Source organism: Palaemon carinicauda, chromosome 8 (genome assembly GCF_036898095.1).
Source record: "Palaemon carinicauda isolate YSFRI2023 chromosome 8, ASM3689809v2, whole genome shotgun sequence".
Lineage (NCBI taxonomy): Eukaryota > Metazoa > Arthropoda > Malacostraca > Decapoda > Palaemonidae > Palaemon > Palaemon carinicauda.
In genome coordinates this window covers 18,778,536-18,793,535 of record NC_090732.1, presented here as the reverse complement: position 1 = coordinate 18,793,535, position 15,000 = coordinate 18,778,536, and positions in this window count along the sequence as shown.

Here is a 15,000-nt window from a genome sequence, read left to right as displayed (position 1 = left end):
TTATTATTATTATTATTGTTGTTGTTGTTGTTGTTGTTATTATTATTTATTATGATGATGATGATGATTATTATTATTATTATTATTATTAGTTTTATTTTATATGGCGGTTCTTCTTGATATTACCTGTATTTGTAAAACTTTCTTGGCAAGTATCGTTGACATTTTTTTTTTCTTGTGTGACTTGAATATAAATGTGTAATTTTAATTTTAATTTGGTATTATCGTTATTTATTACCAATTTTTTTTAGGTAATTGATGAATTTAGATGCTTTGATTAGGTTATCACATTTTTATGGAGTTTCTTCAAGAACTTTTTTTTAATATATCTAATACCAAAAGATATATAAAGATACACACAAACGCATACAACGATCATAAAAATCGTGAAGTTTCATATATTGAGGCTTGTATGGATTTAATTTTTTAAGAACTATTTTGTGCGTGAATATTGTTTTGAATGTCTCATTTTCTCCTTTTCCTATAGTGTTTTGTCATGAAAAACTTAATATCTTGCACACACACTCTCTCACACACGCACACTATATATGTACTGTGCTCACGTTAGAGATAAAAATCACACTATTAATTGGTCAGGTGCAAAGAAATTGGTTCATTCAAATAACTTAGGGGAAAGAAACATCATAGAGTCCAGTTTCATAAAAGAAACCTTTGAAAACAACTTGAATACTGGACATGGAATGTATAAACTCGACGCCTTTATATGTAAAGAGATTTGTAAGCTATATAAAAAAACTTTAACCACTTGATGTAGAACTGAATGTATTGTGAATAATTAACGTCACTGTGATATTAATATTTAGACCTAAGCTACCATTCACTAAAGGGTACAATTATTTTACATAGTATGCATAAGTACATTGGCAATATATAGTAGGGTAAGGCAATTTTGGACAGAGGCAATTTTGCACAAGTAAGGCAAATATTGGACAGATACAATATCTCTAAAACTATTTATAATTTTCGAAAACTATAATGCTATTAGAAATTGCCCAACTTTCTACTTTTTAAATATTAGTATGTCTGGTTTTTAAAAAGTATTAAGTACCCCTACATAAATTGTTGAATATGGGTGTCCAATAATTGCCTCACCTTCAATTTAGGGTTTCTCAAAAATAATTCATGAAATTATTTTTTTCTAGAAATAAATTAAGGGATGATGCTAAAGGAAGGTTTAAAATAAAAAATGAATGAAAAAATATGGAATATCTAGTGTCCAATTTTGCCTCGCCTTGAAAAATGGTAAGGCAATTTTGGACACTTAATTTAAAAAAAAACATCAATTCATATTGTTAAGTTATTAAGTAATAGATTTTGTAAACTATCTATCTATCTATCTATCTATCTATCTATCTATCTCTATATATATATATATATATATATATATATATATATATATATATATATATATATATATATATATATACTTAATAATTTTAACTAGAAATATAGATAAATGATAGTTCTTTGAAAATATTTTCTATCATTTATTTCAATAGAAAATCATAATGATTTATAAGAAAATAAAAAAAAAGTTTTCTTTTCATAGAAAATGATAATCAAACCTATTACTAATGAGAAAATAGGGACAAGTCAGAATTGGAAATAAAGGTGAACAATTCAATATATACTATAGCCATATACGTGACAATTTAAATGCTTGAATATATGACGGGTCTATTTATTTCAACCGAATGCTCAAAAACAGCTTCAGTTCTTTTAAATATGGCACTAAACATTCTCTTTGAGGCATGGGTTCCATAAATAAAGGACCATTAATTCCATCTGTAATTTGAAAAAGGTATGTATCCGTTTGGTGCTCTGGGTACTCCTCCACTTCTAATGCCCGGCAGTTGATCTTACTGGAATTAGTATGGACTGGCAGGGGTCACTTGCCTTATTTAGATAGGCGCTGTGCATCACTAAGAAACTGGCTATTCTTTGATGAATTTAGCCTATGAATCCTCTAGGGATTTAGTCAGTCTATGGAAAGCGAAAATGAAAGAATTGCCCCCAGTCCCGGCCGTAGTGGGTTGCTAAGGAACTCCCGGTTTGTAAATACTAAAGAAAAATTGAAAATTGGTAATTGAAATGTTAGAACCATGAATCAAACTGGGAAGTTACAGCTAGTAGAGAATGAATTTATGAAATATAGTTTGGATATCTTGGCCCTAAGGAACAGATGGGAGTTAGAAGAGAAGGGGTAGGAATAATGATGATAACACCAAGAGCAGAAAAGGCATTAACCAAATGGAGAGCTGTAGGTAGCAGATTGTTACTTACAAAAATTATTATTATTATTATTCTTATTATTATTATTATTATTATTATTATTATTATTATTATTATTATTAGGGCCTATTGAAACCAGAGAAAAAGATAATTTTTCGCGAGTTCTAAATGGTTTCGGAAGAAAATCGTGGTTCTCCAAATGGATTGAGAAGAAATTACCATAGACTTAGCATGGAATTCTGAATGATTCCACATGCGAATCTGAACGATTTCGAAAGAAAACCCTGAATCTCCAAATGTCTTCAGAAGATATAGCCGTAGACTTAGCATAGAGTTCTGAATGTGTCCAGAACGGAATCTTCACTGAGCTGTAAAGCAAATCACGTTATTTATTATTATCATCATTATTATTATTATTATTATTATTATTATTATTATTATTATTATTATTATTATTATTATTAGGGCCTATTGAAACCAGAGAAAAACAAGAGAATTTTTCGCGAGTCCTAAACGGCTTCGGGAGAAAATCTTCGTGCATCTCCAAAAGGATTCAGAAGAAATTTCCATATACTTAGCATAGAATTCTGAATGATTCCAGAAATCTCTGAACGATTTCGGAAGAAAATCTTCCTGAATCTCCTCTCCAAATGACTTCAGAAGAAATAGCCGTAGACTTAGCATAGAGTTCTGAATGACTCCAGAACGGAATCTTCCCGGAGCAGTTCTGAAGGGCCCCGCCCCGGATTCCAAAAGACCTCTGAAGACCTGATCTCTCTCTCTCTCTTTTTTTTTAAACATACCTTGCAACACCTCACGATATGTATGTACTGTAGCTATGGAAGTTTACACAGTGAACATTGGGAGGAGGATGTCACTTTACTCACAGAGCTCGCGTTCTGGCGGAACATGTAACTGACTTTGAGAATTTTGTTACAGCTGCAGGATGAACTGGAGGCTATTCGGAACACCTTCATCTAAAGATAGTTTGGATAGGTGCTGCCGAAGTTGGCGAGCTTTGCAGATCATAATGTAGGCGCCTTGAAGGATGATTTGCTGGCGGTTTAGCGACGATGTCCAATAATTGGATTGCATTGGTGCAAAGCGGTGAGAGACGTGTGTTTCTTCAAAATTCGGCATTGAAGATAGAACATATCAGGACGGCATTGGTAAATATATTGTGTTTATCTTCGTTGTCTTTAGTATGATGGCGTATAGTGTATGCTGAGAAATCAATAGCATCAATGGCTTTACCCATCGCCCTTATAGGTAAAGACATGAAAGCCATTGATTTCTCCGAGGAATCTGACGAACCGAGGACAAACAGCACTGAAATGTCTCTTGAAATCTCGAAGGAGACTGGCGAACTAAGCAAAGAAGATCTTGAAAAACTATAAAATACAGAAGAGAATAGAGAAGGGAAGCCTTTATATGAAGAAGTATAAAAAATAGCCTTTAATTATCGAGGTAAGTCACCTAAAAACAGAGGTCAAATAGCCTCTACTATTAGCGGTTAGTCGCCTTAAAACAGAGGTCTCAAAGAGCCTCTAGTGCTAGAAATAAACCACCCAAAAATAAAGGTCAAAGAGCTTTTAATGTTAGATGTAAGGGGATTAAAATAAAGGTCAAAGAAACTCTAATGCTAGAGTATAGCACCTCAAAATAGAGGTCAAAGAACCTCTGATGCTAAAAGTAAGGAGCCTCAAAATAGAGGTCAAAGAACCTCTAATACTAAAAGTAAGGAGCCTCAAAGCAGAGGTCAAAGACCCTCTAATGCTAAACGTAAGAAGCCTCAAAATAGAGGTCAAAGAGCCTCTAATGCTCAAAGTAAGGAGCCTCAAAATAGAGGTCAAAGAGCCTCTAATGCTAAAAGTAAGGAGCCTCAAAATAGAGGTTAAACAGCCTCTAATGCTAAAAGTAAGGAGTCTCAAAATAGAGGTCAAAGAGCCTCTAATGCTTAAAGTATGGAGCCCAAAAATAGAGGTGAAACAGCCTCTAATGCTAAAAGTAAGGAGCCTCAAAATAGAGTTCAAAGAGCCTCTAATGCTAAATGTAAGGAGCCTTAAAATAAAGGTCAAAGACCCTCTAATGCTAAAAGTAAGGAGCCTCAAAATAGAGGTCAAAGAACCTCTAATACTAAAAGTAAGGAGCCTCAAAACAGAGGTCAAAGACCCTCTAATGCTAAACGTAAGAAGCCTCAAAATAGAGGTCAAAGAGCCTCTAAAGCTCAAAGTAAGGAGCCTCAAAATAGAAGTCAAAGAACCTCTAATGCTAAACATAAGAAGCCTCAAAATAGAGGTCAAAGACCCTCTATTGCTAAAAGTAAGGAGCCTCAAAATAGAGGTCAAAGAGCCTCTAATGCTAAAAGTAAGGAGCCTCAAAATAGAGGTCAAAGAGCCTCTAATGCAGGAGATACTGAATCTCAAAATCGAGGTCAAAGACCCTCTAATGCTAAAAGTAAGGAGCCTCAAAATAGAGGTTAAAGAGCCTCTAACGCTAAAAGTAAGGAGCCTCAAAATAGGTCAAAGAGCCTGTAATGTTAAATGTAAGGAGCCTCAAAACCGAGGTCTAAGAGCTTCTAATGCTAAAAGTAAAGAGCCTCAAAATAGAGGTCAAAGAGACTCTAATGCTAGAAAAAAGCAGCCTCAAAATAGAGGTCAAAGACCCTCTAATGCTAAAAGTAAGGAGCCTCAAAATAGAGGTCAAAGAGACTCTAATGCTAAAAGTGAGCAGTCTCAAAATAGAGGTCAAAGAGCTTCTAATGCTAAACGTAAGGAGCCTCAAAATAGAGGTCAAAGAGCCTCTAATGCTAAACGTAAGGAGCCTCAAAATAGAGGTCAAAGAGATTCTAATGCTAAACGCAAGGAGCCTCAAAATAGAGGTCAAAGAGACTCTAATGCTAAAAGTGAGCAGTCTCAAAATAGAGGTGAAAGAGCCTTTGATGCTCAAAGTAAGGAGCCTCAAAATAGAGGTCAAAGACCCTATAATGCTAAACTAAGGAGCCTCAAAACAGAGGTCAAAGAGACTCTAAAGCTAAAAGTAATGAGCCTCAAGATAGAGGTCAAAGACCCTCTAATGCTAAAAGTAAGGAGCCTCAAAATAGAGGTCAAAGACCCTCTAATGCTAAACGCAAGTTGCCTCAAAATAGAGGTCAAAGACCGTGAAATGCTAAAAGTAAGGAGCCTCAAAATAGAGGTCAAAGAGCCTCTAATGCTAAAAGTAATGAGCCTCAAAATAGAGGTAAAAAACCCTCTAATGCTAAACGTAAGGAGCCTCAAAATAGAGGTCAAAGACCCTCCAATGCTCAAAGTAAGGAGCCTCAAAATAGAGGTCAGAGCCTCTAATGCTAAAAGTAATGAGCCTCAAAATAGAGGTCAAAGACCCTCTAATGCTAAAAGTAAGGAGCCTCAAAATAGAGGTCAAAGAGACTCTAATGCTAAAAGTGAGCAGTCTCAAAATAGAGGTCAAAGAGCCTCTAATGCTAGAGGTAAAGCACTTCAAATTAGAGATCAAAGAACATATAATGCTAAGATTATAGTACCTCAAAATAGAGGTCATAGAGCCCTTAATACTTAAGGTATGGCACCTCAAAATAGAGCTTAAATATCGTCTAATGTTGGAAGTATGGTACCTCAAAATAAAAGGTCAAGGAGCCTCTAATGCTAGAGGTAAGGTAGTTCAAAATAGAGGCCAAATAATCTGGCCTGTTCTTTATATATTCACCCTACTCATTGGTTTCCTGCGCGCCAGCGCTTTTCTGCGCCTTCATCAAAAACTGTGCTTCAGCAGGAACTGAGCACCAGCAGCATCCTGTGCGCCAACGCTCCAGTACTCTCCTTCGCACTCGCGCGAGTGGCAAAAAGAATGGAAACTTTTTGACAGGTTAAAATTGCCCCGTTCCCCTCCCCGCAAACGCATGACAGCATGCCCGCCGGGCAAAAAGGGAAGAGGCTTCACAGAAGGGTTCAAGATCCCGAAGATTCCATCTTCCAAGGCGAATCAAATGATTCCCCTGAAGAAAGGAAAGATCAATACTGTGAAGAACTGCAGAGTATAATAGGTGAGAACCTAGAGAGATATGAAAATTGTGATTAATGACTTCAATGCTAAAGTTGGAAGGAATAATCAATGGATAGAAAATGTGATGGGTGTTGAGGTTCTTGGCGAAGTTGCAAATGAAAATGGGGCACATTTTATAAGTTATTATTCAACAAACAATCTTGTTCCTGGAGGTACTCTTTTCCAGCACAAAGAGATCCACAAATATACAAGGACTTCACCATGTGGCAATTACAAATATCAAATAGATCACATAGCCATTGATAGAGAAGGAGGACTCTGGGAAATGTAACAAGCTATAGAGGTGCATTTATTGGTAGTGATCACCAGCTCCTCATTGCCACACAAATATTAAAACTGAAAGAACCCAACAGAAATGTAGATAGAATACCTAAGTTTAATACAACTAAGCTTCTAGAGGATGAGGACAGAAAACTTTGTAACTGAATGTAGGAATCGATTTACAGTTTTAAGAGACTTTAAGAGACGAAGTTTTGGGACATGCAGTTATAAGGAGAAAACCATGGATATCAAATGATACTTGGGATACTATAAAAAGAAGACAAAGACAGAAATTGATTTCTTAAAGTTTTCGAGGAAGTAATGAAAATTACAAGGCAGAGCATGCCAAGTATTTCAGTATTGATAGTGAGGTCAAAAGAAATATCAGGAATGATTGGAGAGAATATTTAGACAGGAAAGCAGATGAGGCTGACAAAGCTATGAATTCAGGGAGTGGCTTTGTTGTAGGAATTGCTCTTGGAATTATTAATGAAATCTCTACGGGAAAAAAGAAGCATATACCCATCAAAAAGAAAGATGGATCTGTTATAACAAAAGAACATGAAGAAAAGTAACGTTGGATTGAACACTTTAGTGAGGTCATGAATAGGAAATACGAAAGGAATAATTTGGTTGTTATACCTGAAACTGATGAAGACCTTGATGTGCCCATGAATGAATTAGGTGTGTTTGAAGTCGAAGCTATTCTTAAAAAAAAAAACTCAAAAGATGGAAAGCCCCTGGATACGAAGGAATAACTGCTGAGATGATATTGCCTGAAAATTAAGTGACTCCCAGATTACCTACAAGATTATTTTGTAGAATGTGGCGTGAAGAGGCAAAGCCTTATGTATGGGAGCTAGGAGTGCTGGTGAAAATGACAAAAAAAGATCTGACTGATTGCAATCATTATAGAGGCATCACACTTACGTCAGCTGTCATGAAAATATATAGAATGGTCATTCTAAAGAGACTAGAGAGAAAGATTGATGAAAGGTTGAGAGATGAACAAGCAGGATTTAGGAAAAGTAGAAGTTGTACTGACCAAATTTTCATTTAAGACATGTGGTACAGCAATATTTAGAATATAGAATTCCACTTTTGATGGTATATGTGGGCTATGAAAACGCTTTTAATTATATGCTCTGGCAAATTTTGTGGAGAGTCCTGCGACATTATGGAGTTCATCTCAAATATGTAAATTTAATTGTCTGTTCATAAGCATAGCAAATGCAAAGTTAATGTTAGTGACGTCTTATCAAACGAATTTCCAGTGAAAAGTGGGGTACTCTAAGGGAATGTGTTGTTACCTATGTTGTTTATCCTCCTCATAGATTTTGTAATGCATAGATCGGTTGGGGATGGTGGAGAAGGATTGGACTGGATTGGTAACAGAAAATCAGGAGACCTAGAGTATGCTGATGACGCTGTCCTAATTAGCAGAGCACCACAGGGCTTGGAAAGCTTGCTTACCAGAATGCATGAAAAATCACATGAGGTTGGGCTCGAGATAAATAGAAGAAAGACAGATGATGAGAACGGAATATGCAATGGAAGATGAAATATCTTTGGAAGGATAAAGGATTAATGAGGTAGAATTATTCAAATATTTAAGAACTAAGATATCTAATATAGGAGCTTTAGACTTTGAGTTTAATGAAAGATTTAAAAAAGCAATTCAGAGGTTGGCTAGGTTAAGTCAAATTTGGAAATCAGGTCGCCTAAAATTACATATAATAATCAGGCTATATATCAGTTTAGTGAGATCGGTGTTACTGTATGGTCGTGAATCTTGGTATATTAATGAAAATCATTTTGTAGATTTGAGAACAAAGCCCTTAGAAGAATATTGGGTGTTAAATGACAGGACAGGATTAGAAATGAAACTAAGAGAGATTATTCGAGCGCCACATGTGGATGAGATCATGGTGAGGGGTAGATGGAGATGGTTTGGGGATGCTCTTTGTTCTCCCTAAGAGACATTAGTTCACCAAACTTTAAACTGGCCTCCACAAGGCACTAGAAGAGTTGGAAGACTCGGGACTATAAAGCATGAAGTAGGATATTGTGATTGGAGAAATATTGAATTAAAAGCTGAAGATAGAGACGACTAGCGAAATCTAATTGAAGCCCTTTGCGTCAATAGGCGTGGGAGGAGATGATGATGATGATATGTGGGCAGTGGCTTCAAGCATCTAGCTCAAGGCGAGTCACTTAGCCTCCTTCTTCCTCTAAAAACCCTTTTGTTGCTCTACCAATGCAAAATAATGGACGATCCTTAATATCCTCCAAAATAATTTTAATTTATTTTTTATTTCTTTTATTTTAGGTATAAATAAATCCTTATCATTCACTATTGGGACTATCCTAGCAGTTCAATTATCACTATTTATTACCCTGGTCAATTTAGATTTTTTTGTATTTACGTTAGTATTTGCAGACATTTTTTCTTAAAGAATCGAGAGATATTTGGTTGCTTTGTATTTCCATGATTTGTCATGTTTCTATCTCTCTTTGTGTTTTTCCTTTTATTTTTCTTCATTTCATCTTTTTTTTCTTAAATCTTCGATTGTATCCCTTTCTTTTGTAGGTAAAAGTATCTCTTTGATGGCTCGTTCATAGTATGAGGTAACAATGATAAGAATAAAAGGGATAGGTACAACTTAGGACGAATATTGTTTATGGGATCAGCTTTGCCCCTCTTTGATGTATCTATCATGCTGTTCACTCTAATGTTGCTCCATTTAACACCATATCAAAAAGGCAACATGACAATTATCAACATGGAAATTAGCAGGAACAGTGAAAATATATTCTATTTCAATTCCTGAAATTTTCATTTGGATATGTGAATTATTATAGGAACAATGTATATAGTAGTTTTTTTTTAGATATTTGTAGCATTTGGGTTGACACCCCTCTCGAGGATGTTACCATGTTTTGGTCAATCTTTTTGAAGGTTTCACCCCCTAAGTGTCAACAGCTTTAAGAGTGTCCCCAGTATTAAATAACTTTTTGAAAATCATATCATAACCATCGAGCTAGAAAGAAACTTTTTTTTTAATGTAACTCTCAGGGTCTCTCACTTTTAGGGTGTCACCTTGGGCAGACACCCCTTTTACTGCACCCCTTATGTCTTATTTAGAATTATTATGATTACATATATGCATATTTATACATAAAAGTATATTTGTGTGCTCGAATACAAAGTTTGATTTACATATGCATATAGTAAGGCAAAATTGGAGTTTTCAAAACCATGGTCAGGCAAAATTGGACAGGCAACTTCTCACTTTTTTCTTGGCAAGGCAAAATTGGACAATCTTGGATTACGGACACAAAAATTTATGTAAGTCTATAATTTTTTTCTAGCATATTTATATTGATAGGGACCACAAATTGTCATAGTTTGCAAAACTGAGCGTTGGCGCTTAACGGAGATACAGACGTGTCCAAAATTGCCTCACTGTCCAAAATTGCCTCGCCTCTGAGATATTTTTTTTTATTACTGTAATACGAGAATTTCTAATTCTTTGATGATCATGAAACAAGCCATTTTTATAGATGAGACCTCCCTCTCTTGAAAACATGTTTGGTATTTGGTCATAAATTATTAATATAGATTTTGTACAAAGGTTACTAAAAAGGTGTCCAAAATTGCCTCATCCTACTATATAGTGTTATGCTAGATATAAGTATTGATATATACGTAATTATATGTTTATGGTAATAATGTTGTATGTGCATAGATATATATATATATATATATATATATATATATATATATATATATATTTATATATGTATTTATACATATATGTATATATGTATATATATATATATATATATATATATATATATATATATATATATACATGCTAATCATGTGTAAAAACATTTATATGTAAGTCTATGAAGGTTTTTGCATATGTATACCAGTATGTGTACACGTATGTATATGTTTATGTATATATTATGCATGTTTGTGTATGAATGCCTGTCTGTGTATACATATGTATGTCTTTTTATATATTTATATATAGATGTGTTTTATATATACATATAGTTTTGCTTTTGTATTTATATAGATAAGGCTACCGTTATTCATATAAATAAACTGTATTGAAAGTCAAAAATAAGAATTTTCCTGTCACCAGAAATGACCCTTTTTGGCAGGTGTCTAATGAGGTTGGATCTCCGCCAAGTAAACACCTGATCACAGCCCAGGTAGCTGGTATGGGAGTGTCATTGTTCTGTAAGCCTCTATATGTATGTTCGTACGTTTACTTTCAATATAAAATGTAAAGAAACCTCTCTCAATAAATCAGTCCTCTGAAGAAGTATCACGTTACGGGCCAACGAAGGGAAAGGCTCGTGCCAACATGAAGAGTTGGATGTAATACAACAAGCATCATGAAACTAGTCAGCACTTAATCGTATATTTCGTATTTTCATTTTCCTTGTGGTTCTTCTGCATCTGAGCATCAGGTTTTCCTGTGATTATTACGCATATATATATATATATATATATATATATATATATATATATATATATATATATATATATATATATATATAAATATATATATATATATATATATATATATGTGTGTGTGTGTGTGTGTGTGTGTGTGTGAATATTTATATTTATATATAAATATATATGAATATTTATATATATAATATATATAAATATATATACTATATATATGCATATATATATATATATATATATATATATATATATATATATATATATATTTATTGTATGTTTCTATGGGGTATATGTAGCCCTGTTAAATCTAAACTAGATAAGAATAATTAAAGGTATTTCCAACAAAGGGATTACTGTACATTGGAAACTGTCAGCGCAACTTTTCAAAACAATGTACTCGATGAAAATAGTAACAAGAATAGTACTTAATTGGCGTGGTTTGATTTTCTGCTATATGTATGGATAATGCTAGTGTTTAGGGAATAAAGATATCTTAAATATTACTATTTAAGAAATTGTAAATTTAAAAGTTTTGCAAAATCGCATTCATTAGTGAAAAATTATCGAAGATGCTTTGTATCACAATCTACTCTTTTTTTATTGTGATATAAAAGGAGTTGTTTTGAGGAAAATGTGTATCCCTCGCACACAGCACCCTTGTTAAAAATTTGCCGTAAAAAAAGGTAAAAATTCTGAACTAAATGTTGCCAAGCATTTAGCGTTTTAAAAACTGATATATTGAGGTCACCTACCAGTAAAAGTTAATAACAAAGTAGGGTAGAAATTACGGTCGCCTTCATTTTACTGAAATACGGATGAGAACAGTATATTCTTACAGAGAATTTCCGGTTAAAATTACTATATATTTATATATATATATATATATATATATATATATATATATATATATATATATATATATATATATATACAGCAGGTGTTGTGGGTTACTGTATCAGCCAGGCGAGTGTACATAACTGCTAGGGTTGTAAGACGGCGTCCGGCTAAGACAAAGTAGAGATGTCTTGCAAGACACATGGATTTTACACACAAAAGACACCGAAGACGTTGTTTGGCGATGAGGGAAAGGGGTGGGTCGGTGGCGGGGGGGGGGGGCAATAGGTTTTTTTATTTATATGATTGAAAAAAAATGTTATATGACGGCATATTTCTAGCAGGATATACACCAGTAATTATGTTAGGCTTTTTTATAAAGAATTATATTTTTACGTAAGTATGTATGTATCTATCTACCTATCTGTAGATATTAATTATTGTATATATATATATATATGTGTGTGTGTGTGTGTATGTATATATGTATATAGACATATATATGTATATATATATATATATATATATATAAATATATATATATATATACATATATATATTTATATATGAATGTATATGTATAAAAATATATATAAGAGAGAGAGAGAGAGAGAGAGAGAGAGAGAGAGAGAGAGAGAGAGAGGAGAGAGAGAGAGAGAGAGAGAGAGAGAGAGAGATTGTATGTAATGGAAAACGAGGGTTGAATCAAAATGATTGGAAAAGGCGAGACACAAAACTAATGTACAAATGACTCAAGCGACCAATAGCAACAGCATTTAATTTAACAAAAGTTCATTAACCCTCTTGTGTGTGTGCGTCTGTGAGTACCTGATATGCAATTTCTGTTAAGTATTGAGGCAAGTACAATAGCATTGGACACACTCCCTCTCTCTCTCTCTCTCTCTCTCTCTCTCTCTCTCTCTCTCTCTCTCTCTCTCTCTCTCTCTCTCTCTCTCTCTCTCTCTTATTTACTGTTCGTTTTTTATAAACATTATCATTTAATTTTTTTTTTTAAATGAAAAGTGATTATTGCTGTGAAATACGCAGTTTCGGTATTTGTTTTATCATATACTGTATACGGAACCCTGGCGGTGCTATATACTACTGATGTAGTTTTTTTTTTTTTTTTTTTTTTTTTTTTTTTCTGTGATATACGCAGCTTCAGATTTGTTTTTATCATATAGACGGACAGTGGTGGTGCGATATTCAACTGATATGGCATCCTTCATTAAATCGATCATGCACAGCCTTAAATTTTTTTAAATTGAGACCAACCAGATTTTCCAGAAAACAAACAGATACACGTGTGCCCTCTTGCCACCCTTGCCAGTTATTGAAATTAAGATTATTAGAATTATTATTATTACATGAATTCATAGTTACATTCGAATGAATCTCTGTTGTTCTGTAGGTCAGGCTAGGCAAGAGAGAATGATCTGGGGGTTATGCTAAGTAAGGTAAGAAAATGGTTGGAACAGTTTTTAAAATAATTTTTATTTGTTAATATTTCTCATAAAGTTTATTCATTTCCTTATTTTCTTTCCTCACTCGGCTATTTTTCCCTGTTGGAGCCCTTGGGCTTATAGCATCTTGCTTTTCCAACTGGATTTTAGCTTTGCTACTACTACTACTACTACTACTACTATTACTACTACTACTACTACTACTACTGATAATAATAATAATAATAATAATAAGGTTACAACACATCACTGTCATTGTTATTGCTACATTTTCCTATTTCATTCTTATTTGCAGGATTGTACTGAGGACAAACATGAAAAGGGTAATAATAGCTGTTTTATTAACCCAGAATACTGTCCCTGAGAAATAAAAGTATCTCTATAATTAAGGATAAACAAATTTCTGTCACATTCCTCAAGTTCCGTGTCCATTATCGATGCATTTCTCATAATCAAATTTTCGTTTCTTCCTCATATTTAGAAATGATGAGGATTCCGCACAATTTTTTGGTGTTTCATCACCTGAACACATTATGTCGTCAACTTTTATTTCCCAGAAGGTTTTATTGCTGTTTTTTCTGCAGGTGAAAGCAGCACGCAAGCGCACTGACGTCAGCATTTAATTAAACTCAGCTTATAAATTGAATAATAATAATAATAATAATAATAATAATAATAATGATAATAATGATAATAATAATAATAATAATAATTATAATAATAATAATAATAATAATAATAATAATTATAATAATAATAAAATAAAATAAAATACAACAACAACAACAACAACAACAACAACAACAACAACAACAACAACAACAACAACAACAACAACAACAACAACAACAACAACAATAATAATAATAATAATAATAATAATAATAATAGAAAGGCTTCGCTATTATAGTCAAAGATTTAATTCTTCTAGAATCAAATTAATTTTTTTCCCCCAGGTTTGGACACTCATTTTTTGCCAACACAAGCGAAAAATGTTCTAACAATATTCTTTGGGCTTCGACATAAAAAATATGCATTATTTCAAATTGTTATTAATGTTAATATTCACTCTCATCCAGTTTAGCTGGTAGTTGAATCAGTAGAACTTCGAAAGTTCAAACTTCTAGCAAATGTTTTTATGTTGAACAGGCTTACATAACTCTTTTTATAGTTTATATATGACATCTGTTTTGATGTTGTTACCGTTTTTAGAATAATCTATTGTTAATTTTTTTTCATCGTTTATTTATTTCCTCATTTCCTTTGTTCACTGAACAATTTTTCCCTGTTGGAGCCCTTGGTCTTATAGCCTCCTGCTTTTCCAACTAGGGTTGTAGCTTGGTCAGTAATAATAATAATAATAATAATAATAATAATAATAATGGATCAGGTTAATTTCTAAACGCAGTTAATTTCATTTGAAGACATTCGTTAACAAGCTGTTTGAGTAAGAATTATCAAGGGTCACAGAGGAGTCGCCAATTCCATTGTTTCGGTGTCGCTGACCTTAGCCGTCGACTTGCCTGATTCAGCAAATAAGTCAGTCAATCAGACAGTTGCAAAGACTACTGACAACTAAACAAAGGACCTTTCTTTTATGCAATGTATAGATAT